This window comes from Lichenostomus cassidix, unplaced genomic scaffold (assembly GCF_008360975.1).
Source record: "Lichenostomus cassidix isolate B80296 unplaced genomic scaffold, HeHo_3.0 HiC_scaffold_43, whole genome shotgun sequence".
NCBI lineage: Eukaryota > Metazoa > Chordata > Aves > Passeriformes > Meliphagidae > Lichenostomus > Lichenostomus cassidix.
In genome coordinates this window covers 1,371,031-1,380,551 of record NW_028147635.1, presented here as the reverse complement: position 1 = coordinate 1,380,551, position 9,521 = coordinate 1,371,031, and the positions used below count along the sequence as shown (strand labels likewise).

At 51.0% G+C, this 9,521-nt stretch overlaps 1 long non-coding RNA gene across 1 annotated transcript in view; it reads right to left on the bottom strand.

Annotated features, from left to right (window-relative positions):
• Positions 1-9,521, bottom strand: part of LOC146421086 (uncharacterized) — a 453,431-nt gene that overhangs the window by 22,176 nt on the left and 421,734 nt on the right. The gene's annotated exons all lie outside the window — the stretch shown is intronic.

The window sequence follows — 9,521 nt, the reverse complement described above, 5'->3', positions numbered from 1 at the left end:
CCACCCTGTGCCAGGAAGTTGGCAAGAGCTTCAGCCGGAGTTCGGAGCGGGAGATTCCTGAGAAGCTTCATGAGACTAAGAAGCCCTATGAGTGTGGGGAATGTGGGAAGAGCTTCAGCCAGAGCTCCACCCTTATCTGCCACCAGAGGATCCACACAGGGGAGAGGCCCTATGAGTGTCCCGAGTGTGGGAAAGGCTTCAAACAGAGCTCTACGTTGACCCAACACCAATGGAGGCACCAGTAAGGGAAGCCCTGGGAGTGCCCCAAGTGGGGGAAGAGCTTTGTGCACTGCTCCGAATTCATACCCCTCGGAGGACCCAAATTGGGAAGAGCCCTGGTGACCCACACTGCCAGTGACCCAGTATTGTTGCCTGACCCTGGCCAAATGCCAGCGCCTACAAAATCTGCTTTCTCTTCTCTCCCCTGCTGCAGCTGTGCAGAGGGGAGGGAAATAAAAAGCCTTACACACACACACACACACACACACACATGGTTTATGAGTCGAGATAATGAACTGGGCGGGATGCAGTGAAGGGTAAAACAGGCTGAGAACTTAAAGTTGCAAAGTGATTTATTGGTATCCTAACCCTAAACAGAGTCAGAGGAGGCAAATGAGAACTAAAAATAAGCTCTTAAGACACTGTTTCTCTGCTCACCCCCCTCCCTCTTTCCCACCAATAGCACAGGGGGTTGTGGCGGGCAGGGTATGGGTTTTTTTGGTCAGTCCATGACCAAAATTTCTTCTGCTGTTCAGGGAGAGGAGTCCTCTATTTAGCCATGGGTCCCTCCCACTGGAGACAGTCCTCTGCAAACTTCTTTGCCGTGGGTCCAATCTCTCGAGCAGCAGCCACTGGAATCTGCTGCCCCATGAGTTCTTGTCCACAGGGTTCAGAGCTCTGAGCCCAGGCCAGGCTGTTTCCATCCCAAGGAACAAGGCCTTTCCCTGCACTGGGACTCCCACTGGATCACAGCTTCCTCCAGGCATCCACCTGCTCCTCTAGCGTGAGCACCTCCCCACGGGCTGTGGGTGGATCTCTGCACCCCTCGTGGACCCCATGGGCTGCAGGGGGACAACCTGCTTCACCATGGTCCTCACCACAGCCAGCAGAGGATTTTCAGCTCCGGTGCCTGGAGCACCTCCTCCCCCACCTTCTCCACTGACCTTGGTGTCTCCATGTTGTTTTCCCTCACATATTCTCACCTCCTCCTCATCCTCTGTCTAAAAAGAAGTGCTTGCTCACATTGTTTTGATTTCATCTTAAATATGATATCCCAGAGGTGTAACCAACATCTCTAATTGGCCCAGACTTGGCCAGCAGCATGTCCATCATCTTCAGAGCCATCAGAGATCGGCTCTGCTGGACATGGTGAAAACTTCTAGAACATTCACGCAGGACACACAGGAGCCATTTTTGTGCCCCTCCCCACCCAATAGCAAAAACTGGGCTAAGCAAAACCAACTCATGAACACAGGGGTGAGTTTTCTCCCAACCCTTCAGCCACTTCTTCAGGCCTACCACAACAGCTTTTGAAGGGTTTAAGTTTCCCCTAGATGCCAAAGATGGCTTGCTGATGTTCTGGGCTAAGCAAAACTTACATACTCAGGTTGGGAAGGCACCTGGCTGGTGGCTTCCATGTCCTCCTGATTCCCTGCGGCCACCTGGACAAACACAGGGGCAGGAACATCCATGGGGACTCAGATTGACATCCAAAATGCATTGGGAAGAGCTGATTTATTAATGTTACACCCTAAAAATGGTTACCTCCTGTGTAATTGTTTCTTCTGGTGGCATCAGGAAATGATGGATGATCTTGGAGGTCTTTTCCAACCTAAATAATTTCCTTCTTCACCTTGTCAGAACAACCAAAGCTGAGGTAAAATAAAGAAATTAAACAAAGAGATTTAAAGCTGCACTCTTTTACTGTGCATTTGGGGGTGAATTTGGGGTTGAGGGCTATATTCATGAGGATTTGGATGTTCTGGGGCTGCCCAGGCTGTGGGACAGGACAACAGTCTCATAGTTGTGCTGGCAGAATGTGTCCACCTGAGCCCATCTGTTCAGGAATTCTGTTTTTTTGTCCCAGTCCCTGGCCTGGGTCTCCCCATGTGGGGTGTGCCCCCCAAAGTGCCCAAATCACTGCTGAAGTGCCTGAGCTGCTCCCAGCTGTGGATGTTCCTGTCCACCAGCCTCTCCTGGTCAGTGCCATGGGGGGTGGGAGGGGGTTTAGGGAATCCTAGGGGGATTCGGAGGGGCTTTTGTGGCTTTTGGGGGCATTTCTGGTGCAGAGAGGGAGTTTGGCAGGCTCTGTGAGAGAGGTTTGGGGTCCTGGCAGGGCTGTGTGACTTGGAGAGAATTTGGGTGTGTGTAGGGGAAGATGGGAATGGGGTCATGGTGGCTCTTGGGCCCACTGATATTGCAGGAAGTGGTTTGTGACCCCCCATGCCAGTGTAACCCCCTTCTCCCTCCCCACAGGGCGGGGTGCACAGCCCCCACCGGGGGATGACCCTGAGCCAGTGCCCTTTGTTTAGCACCAACCTGGGCTTGGGGCTGCAGAAGGAAGAGGCCGATGGGAAGCAGATCCTGCAGGTGGGACAGTGCTTGGGGTCAGGGCAAGGTCCTGCCCTGCACACCTGGCTCAGGTGTGACACTACCCCGGGAAGGGAGCGGGACATTCCCATCCCCACGGATCAGGGCTGTGAGCAGCACTTGGAGCACAGACATGGAAATAGTGGGAGGAACTGGGAGCACCCTGAGGGTGGGAATTATCCCCACCACCACCTTTCCAGGGCAGCCCTGGATCTGAGAAATGCTCGTTAGGCCTCAGCCTTGGCCAACAGCCCCTGGGCTCAGCTCCTCTGCAGCTGATCACAAACACTGTCTGCTCCCAGGCACTGCTGCTGTCCAACCAGCTCCTGCTTTCTTTAGGAGCAGCCTTGGGAACTGTTTTTCTTCCCTCAGTGGCACAACATCCCTGTTCTCACAGTGTCCAAGAAAGCTGTTGATGCGAAGTGCAGCCAGGATGAAACATTGCTGTGACTAAAGCCCATCTCTTGGGGCCCTATCAACAGGGCTCCAAAAGGAGCCCCTTGGAGCTCTCCTGGAGCAGTGAGCTCCCTCTGAGTGGGGCCTCTCCGAGCCGGGAACTCTCCCGTTTGCTGCACTCAGGGCATCCCCGAACAACGAGGGACCCTGGGCCGATCCCCCCACTCCTCCAGGCTCAACCCTTCGCCTGCTGGGGAGATGCAAAAGCATCCTCAGTGAGCATTTCCCTGCCCTCCAGGGCAATTTCTGACAGCTCCCTGGCACTGCCTGTGTCTGTCTGTGTGCACACACATGTGCCTGTGCTCTGGAAATGGGGGAGAAATGCTGCTCTGGGAGGTGTTGAAGTGCCTTGGATATCTGAGTGAGTTAGGCCTGTAAGTGAGGTTCAGTCATAAGGTATGAGCTAAGTGAAATGCTGCTAGGGGTTGTTCTTTTGCTAAGTTGTTAAGTTTAAGGTATATGTTAAGGTTAATGTAGAAGTTAAGTTCTGTTAAGTTTGAGGGCTGTTAAGCTCTTAGGCTGTATTCCTTTTATCCTTGCTCTCACTATCCTTTTGTCACACCTACAGACACAGACACACACAGGGACAGTTCTCGGTTCATTTCTGGTTTGATTGCCTGGTTTTGTTGTTGCTTTCTTCTCATGGTGTGCCTGAACTGTGCAGTCAGGAGCAGAGTGACTCTTGCCAAGGAACTTTGTTGTGCTGTCACTGAATATTAAATCTGGTTTTGCTCATCCTTTGCTGGGGATTTTTTAGGTGTTCTCAAGCCCTCGTTCGTAAGAGGGTGAAGGAGCCCTGGGCCAGGCTCTTGCCCTGGGGGACACAGGGACACTACTGGGGGTCCCTGTGCCCCTGTCCCACCCCCCAGGGCCCTGTCCCCCCTGTCCCCATGTCAGGCTATGGGGGTCAATCTCGTGGAACATCCTCTGGGGGAGGCTGTGGCACTGGGGGGCAGGGGGGACCTGGGGGGACAGGGGACCCTGCTGTGCATGAGCAGCGTTGGACTTGTCTGGGGGAACTGTGAGGGGGGCTGGGGCAGAGTGACCTCTCCAGTGATGTCATACAGTTACCCTGTGATGTCACACAGCCACCGTGTGTTGTCATAGCCCACTCTGTGATGTCACAGGCAACTCTGTGATTTCACACAGCCTTCACTATGGTCTCATGAAGCTGTCCTGTGATGTCAAAGCACATTGGATGATGTCACATTGCCACCCTGTCATGTCACACAGTCTACTCTCTGACCTCACAGCCTGCTGTATGATGTCACACAACCAACCAGTGATTCCACAGCCCTCTCTATTATGTCACTGATCACACCCTGCTCTAGGATGTCACAGCCTGCTCTGTGGTGTCACAAGCCAGTCAGTAATGTCACACAGCCAACTCTGTGATGCCATACAGCCACTCAATGATGTTACATAGCTCACTCTGTAACTGCACAGCCTGCTCTGATGTCATACAGCAACCCTGCGATATCACAGCCTGCCCTGTGGTGTCACACAGTCCCCTCTGTGATGCCATAGCTGCTCCATGACCTCACACAACCAATTCTGTGATGTCATAGTCCAACCTGTGACCTCACACAACCTACTCTGAGATGTCACACAGCCCCTGTCTGACATCACAGCTGCTCTGTGGCTCTCTGACACAGCCCCAGAGGTGCCCATGGCTATGACACAGCCCCCTCTGGGCCATGGCACCGCCCCTGCCAATGCTGAGCACCTGTGAGCTCTGGGTGTGCCCTGCTGGTGTCCCTGAGATGGCCTGGCAGTGCCCCAGCCCTGCTGGGCTGTGCACAGGATCTGCTCCTGGGCAGAGCTGTCTCTCTGCAGCGCTGCCACTTGCTAGGAGCTCCACGAGGCCTTGCTCTGTCACATGGACTTTTGGTTCCATGAGGTTCTGTACTCTCAGCAATGGTCTCCTTAGTTCCAAAGTGTCACCACGGACCCTTGGTTCCATGAAGCTCTGCTGTGTAACAAGGCTCTCCTGGATTCCATGAGGAATACAAAAGCTTTGCATAAACAATGAGCAAGACCATGGACTCCTTGGATCTGTGCTGTCACAAAGGACAGTTGGTTCCATGAGGTCCCATACTGTCACAATGGATATTTGGTTCCACAGGGTGCCACAGTGTCACCATGGTCTCCTTGGTTCCACAAGGCCCTGCAGTGTCACAGTGACTCCCAGGTTCCATGAGGCTCCACAGTGTCACAAGGGCTCCATGTGCCCCAAAGTGTCACAGTGGTCTCCCTCCTGCAGCAACCAGCAGCCAAACCCCCTACCAGGGCCAAATGCCTGGGAAGAAGGAGAAAGGGAGGCACTTTTGGAGTGATGGTTTTTGTCTTGCCAGGTCACAGTGACATGGGATGTGGCCCTGCTGTCCTGGAGATGGCTGAACACAGCCTGCCCATGGGAAGGGGAAAAGACAACAACCTCTGTCCATGGAACTACAGCAGCAGAGAGGTCAGGCCCCAGAAGGCTGGGTTGAAAAGACTGTCACCAGCAAGGGAAACACCAATGCAGGACATTTTCTGGAAAGCTGACATTTCAGGGCATTCTTTTATACAGGGATGCAGCACCAAATAGCAAAATTGACAGTTTCAGCTTTCCGTATGCCTTGAGAACAGCTGGAGTCTTTTCAGCAGTGTGTGCTGTTCCATCCCTTGCTTAGGGTGAGAATGTTGGATCTCTCAGCAGGCTCTGCTCTCCTGGGGGCTGATCTTCCCAGGCAGGCTCTAAAAGCAGAATAAAACAGCAGTGCAAGGCACAGCACAAAGGAAGCACCGGGCTGATCCCATTAAAAGTGCCCTGCAGGGACATTTCACGGCTGACCCTCAGCAGCCCGGGCTGCAAACAAAGCCCGCTCGGGCCGAGCACAAGATCCCCACAGAGCCCTGAGCAACAGCTGGAGCCCAGCAGGGCCTTGGAGGAGGCAGGGCGAGCCCCGGGCCGGGTTCCAAAGGGGCTGCGGGGCTGGGGGCGATGGCGCCGAGGGCCCTGCCCGTGTGTGGCCTGGGCTCTGCGGCGCCACGGGGACACAGCCCGGGGCCGGGGCTCGGTCCTGCTGCCCCCAGGGCGCTGCCGAGGGCTCCCCGCCCGCCGGGGCCGGGGCGGCGCTGAGGGAGCGGCGCCGCCATTGCTGCCGCCATTGCTCAGGGGCGCTGAGGGGAGCGCGGCTCCCGCCAGCCCTGCTCGGCTGTGAGGGGAGAGAGAGAATAGAGAGAGAGGGAATGGAGAGAGAAAACAGACAGCGAGAGTAAAGATAGAGTAAAGACAGAGAGAATAAAGACAGAACGAGTGAAGACAGAAGGAATAGAGAGAGAGAATAAAGAGAGGGAGAATAAAGACACAGAGAGTAAAGAGAAAAACACAGAGGGGATAAAGAGAGCATAAAGACAGAGAGAATGAAAACAGAATGAAGGCAGGATATAGACAGAATAAAGACAGAGGGACTAAAGAATGAGGGAATAGAGAGAGACTAGAGAGAGAGAGAGAGAAAAGACAGAGAGGATAAAGGCTGAGAGAGTAAAGACAGACAGAAAAAAGAGGGGATAAAGACAGAGAGAATCAAGACAGGCATTGCTGCTATAGAAGATCTGTGCAGTTCCCAATGCCTTCGGACACCTGCCCGAATGGCCGTCCTAAGGGTGTCACCATCACCACTTGGCTGACCCAGGGCCAACATCCCCTGTGGAGATACTGGGACCAAAGTTATGTGAGCTGTGATGCCAGACACAAGGGGTTTAGTCTCTTTGGGATGAAGAAACAAGTTTTTCTGTCCATTTGAGATAGAAAACAACTTTTGATTGCATCAATCTGTTGTATATGGCATTCAAAAGGCATCACAAATACTAAAAAGAAATGATGATAAATATCTGTGGTTTAAAAAACATAAAGAGGTAGTTAGAAGCAACATACATACTGACCAAAGATTAAATAAAAGAAAAACTATTGTGTTAAAAAATCTTATGCAGTTTTGTCAGTGATTGTTCTTGGTTTATAAAACTTTTAAATTTGTTTCCTCTGATCTGCATTTTTGTCTTGCACACATGAAGGTCTGTTGTCCATTCCAAGAGAAAGGCATCCATTATGTGAAAAACGAGTTTCACTCTCCTGTTGAAATTTAAAAGTTTAATAAAGGACAATAGGGGATGTTATAAATTGGGTCTCAAAAACCAATCAGAGACGTAGAGCCAATTAAAGAATTTATTAATTGAGCAAGCAGATTGCAGCCAATTTACAGCGCTGGGCGGGCGCGGCGAGCCTCCCTGCTACGCCTGCAGCACCGCGCCTAAAGATTACAAGCCATCAATTTTTATAGCCCTTTTTACCCTCTCCCTTGAGTCCCCTCGTGGGTCTTGACTGGCGTTCTTTTGGGTGTCTCGATTGGCCGCAGAATCGTCGTTCTCTGCGTTGGTTGGTTGTGGTTTGGGGTACGCGGCTCTCGGGGGGGTTTCTTTCTTGCCAGCAGTTAGACTGTGTCCCGTGGGAATCACACAAGGCTTGCTGAGCGGCCTTGCGAAAAGAGTTACAATTGTTGCAAACCTGCAGCAGAAAGGTTTGGCTCTAAAACAGGAACTCTTTCTGTTAAAGCAAAACTAAAAAGCAGAGCTTAGCAAAAGTAAAGAATTAAAACTTATTGATTTTCTAAACGATTTCGTGAACTATACCTTCTGTAATTTATCACATACACCATACAGGTGACATTTGTTTTGCAGTTTGAATATGCAATGTTCATACACAATGCTTATACAAGCATAAATAGCAGCTTTAAATCCTAATTCCTTCTTCACACAAGGATGTGTAACCCATCAGAAATATTTAACAAGGAGCCATATTAGCTTTGGGCTTGATGGTATGGGTTGTTTAAAGTGTGTGATGAGTAATGGGATCTCGAACAAATACCACTCTTTCTAATTTGGGTTTGTTCTTTATCAGCCCTGCTGCATAGAAATCTCTTCTTTACAGCAGAGACAAAATGAAATTCCTTAATACAGATGAGAATTGTGTAATTCAGGCTGATTAAAGGGGAAGTTCTCTGTTATTGTGAAAAGATAAACTAAATGACCTGTTTGATGTACATCCTGGAGGAGGCTTTGAAGTGAAGAGTGAAAAAGAAAAAATATTTTCCTTACGAAGTATCTTGAAAGAGTTGTTTTGGTTTACAGAAGCAGCTGCACTGATCATGACCTCCACAATTATAAATGCACAGCAACGACTTACTTGACTTAATCTGGCCACAATTCAGAGCTGCAATTCCCAAATCTCATCAAATAGGTTGTTCTGCTATAATAACGAATGAGAGCAGAAATAGCAACATTTCTCATCAGGGTTTTGGCTTGGAAAGGCCATTTAATTTATGCTCCCTCAGCTGCCAGCCTAAAGTATGCTGTGCAAACCTTAGGTGTACGTTGGGACTTCATGTATTTCTTTAGCATCAACTTAGGTGCAAACCTGGTGTAAAACCCTCCACACATCACACTGATTTCCAGTGACAGAACTTCTCTGTTCCAGCACAAAACTGACTTTTCCTGCTCCAGCAGGGAACAGCCCCCATCCCCCTGTGCCACCCCATCCCTCTTCTCCTCAGGAGACACCAGCCCGAGCTGTCAGCCGTGTCCTGCCTCAGGTCTGGGCACAACTTTTCTGTCAACAAAAGATCTCCTGGACCCTGTGCAGACTTGGCTGTGCAGCAGGATGGAGACCATCTACAGGGAGCAGTGGTGGCTGGCAGAGATCTCACAGAGCTGCATCCTGCACGCTCTCTGTATGTATGGGCCAGACCAGGAGATCATGACCCAGAGCTTGCAGGACATCCTGGAGGAACACACAGTGCCACTGGTCCAGGGCACCACTGACATCATTGTGAGGCAGTGCAGAGAGGAGGCCCAGAGGCTTCTGTGCTCCCAGCTGCTGTGGGTGAGGATGACAGCCCAGCAGCCAGCAGCAGCTCCAGCAGCTCCAGCAGCTCCAGCAGCTCCTTGCCTTGGATGGGGACTCCAGCCAGCAGCCCTGCAGTCTCAAGGGAGGAGGAAGAAGCTGCCACAACATAGGCTGCCCACCCCAGGGCTCACAGCACCCCCAAATTGTGGCTGTGTCTGCAGGGTTGGACCAGTCCCAGGAGGAGCCACAACAGGAGTGGGGATGGTGGTAGGTCCCTCTGCCCAGAGCAACAGGCCCACACCCTCTGTATCAGTATCATGTTGTCTATAATTTGTTTGTGGATTTGTTGGGTTTTTTGTTGTTGATCAGAAGGTTTATATATATATGTCTCAAAGAGCAGATAAGGTTCAAACTAAAAGATTGCGGGACATTGTAGATAAACGCTAAAAAAGATTTGGAATAATATCAGTTATTTTGGAATAAGTGGTAGACAACTCAAATATCTGTGCAAACATGAGAATAGATATTACTTCACTTCATTTGGGAGTGCTTTCTATAATTATGGTATCGGCTCAAAAATTATTGCCAA